The following is a 2,658-nucleotide window of genomic DNA, read 5'->3' on the forward strand; positions in this document are numbered from 1 at the left end:
CGGGCTAAAACATCATTTTGTGGAAAGAAAAAATGATTTCACGGCGCTACATTCTAAACTTTAGTGAAACAATTGGGGGTTAAAAATGCTCACCACACATCTAGATAAGTTCCTTAGGGGGTCTTCTTTCCAAAATGGGGTCACTTGTGGGGGGTTTCTACTGTGTAGGCACGTCAGGGGCTCTCCAAACGCGACATGGGTTCCGATCTCAATTCCAGCCAATTTTGCATTGAAAAGTCAAACGGCGCTCCTTCCCTTCCGAGCTCTGCCATGCGCTCAAACAGTGGTTTATCCCCATATATGAAGTATCAGCGTACTCAGGACAAATTGCACAAGAACATTTGGGGTCCAATTTATCCTGTTACCCTTGGGAAAATAAAAAATTTGGGGCGAAAAGATCATTTTTTGTGAAAATTAATATGACATTTTTTTTACGGCTCTACATTATAAACTTCTGTGAAGCACTTGGAGGTTCAAAGTGCTCACCACACATCTAGATAAGTTCCTTAGGGGGTCTACTTTCCAAAATGGTGTCACTTGTGGGGGTTTCCACTGTTTAGGCACGTCAGGGGCTCTCCAATCGCGACATGGGTTCCGATCTCAATTCCAGCAAATCTTGCATTGAAAAGTCAAATGGCGCTCCTTCCCTTCCGAGCTCTGCCATGTGCCCAAACATTGGTTTACCCCAACATGTGGGGTATTGGCGTACTCAGGACAAATTGTACAACGACTTTTGTGGTCCAATTTCTCCTCTTACCTTTGGTAAGATAAAACAAATTGGATCTGAAGTAAAAATTTTGTGAAAAAAAAGTTAAATGTTCAATTTTTTTTAAACATTCCAAAAATTCCTGTGAAGCACCTGAAGGGTTAATAAAATTTTTGAATGTGGTTTTGAGTACCTTGAGGGGTGCAGTTTTTAGAATGGTGTCACATTTGAGTATTTTCTGTCATATAGACCCCTCAAAGTCACTTCAAGTGTGAGGTGGTCCGTAAAAAAAATGGTTTTGCAAATTTTGTAGCAAAAATGAGAAATTCCTGGTCAACTTTTAACCCTTATAACTCCCTAACAAAAAAAAAATTATGTTTCCAAAATTGTGCTGATGTAAAGCAGACATGTGGGAAATGTTGTTTATTAACTATATTATGTGATATAACTCTCTAATTTAAGGGCATAAAAATGAAAAATTTGAAAATTGCTAAATTTTCATAATTTTCTACAAATTTCTTTTTTTTTCACAAATAAATGTAAGTCAAATCAAAGAAGTTTTACCACTATCATAAAGTACAATATGTCACGAGAAAACAATGTCAGAATCACCAGGATCCGTTGAAGCGTTTCAGAGTTATGACCTCATAAAGTGACAGTGGTCAGAATTCTAAAAATTGGCCCTGACACTTAGGTGAAAACAGGCTTCGGGGTGAAGGGGTTAAAATTAGATTACGGTAGATTTATAAATCAACATGAACAACTAAACAATTTGGTGCATTTTAACTCTGTCTAGTCTTTTGGCACTATCTAAATATTAGATAACGTTAGATAAATATACCCCACTGTGACTTGGGTATTCTTTCAGTACGTTTTTTAACTTTTTTGTCTGCTTGGAATATTGTCCTGTAACCTTAATATAATGCCTTTACAGCAGTCTACAAAAGCACAAAATCCCCAGAGAGGATAGTTGGGGGGTGATGGTTTATCGTTGCAGTATAATTGCTCATACATAAGACAGAGCTTGTGGCACAGATAATGTGACACTAAGGGCAAAGGTTTTTACAGTACCCAAGCGTCTTGAAATAATTCAATCTTGGGTGGAAGGGTTTAAAATGTATGTTGTTCTAAGGCTTGTTTTCTATGCAAATAACAAAACCAGCCCTCCTAGCCACTCCAGTGCTGCCTCTTTATTGATTCCCGTCAGTCTATGTTTACATGCTCGCAATCTACCTCTACAACACATGACCTCTGCAGCTAATCACTGAGCTTAGCTGTCTCTTTCCATCAAATTTGTCATGTCTGCTCAGCGATTGGCTGCAGCAGTCATGTGCCATAGATGTGATGTCACCCCTGCCGCTATGTCAACAAAGACCATCAGTGAATAGCGAGCGATAGGTGATGTTGAAGTTGTGTTATTTTCCATAAAGATCAAACTTTGAGGAGATCAAGCTTTAACCCCTTCCTGACGTCGGACGGGATAGTACGTGCGACGTCAGGTCGCCTGCTTTGATGCAGGGCTCCGCGGTGAGCCCGCATCAAAGCCGGGACATGTCAGCTGTTTTGAACAGCTGACATGTGCCCGCAATAGCGGTGGGTGAAATTCACCCGCCGCTATTAACTAGTTAAATGCCGCTGTCAAACGCAGACAGCGGCATTTAACTACCGCATCCGGCCGGGCGGAAATTACGTCATCGCCGACCCCCCGTCACATGATCGGGGGTCGGCGATGCTTCAGTATTGTAACCATAGAGGTCCTTGAGACCTCTATGGTTACTGATCGCCGGTAGCTGTGAGCGCCACCCTGTGGTCGGCGCTCACAGCACACCTGATTTTCTGCTGCACAGCAGCGATCTGATGATCGCTGTTATGTAGCAGAGGCGATCGAGTTGTGCCTGCTTCTAGCCTCCCATGGAGGCTATTGAAGCATGGCAAAAGTAAAAAAAAAAAAA

The sequence above is a fragment of the Ranitomeya variabilis genome, chromosome 4 (genome assembly GCF_051348905.1).
Source record: "Ranitomeya variabilis isolate aRanVar5 chromosome 4, aRanVar5.hap1, whole genome shotgun sequence".
Lineage (NCBI taxonomy): Eukaryota > Metazoa > Chordata > Amphibia > Anura > Dendrobatidae > Ranitomeya > Ranitomeya variabilis.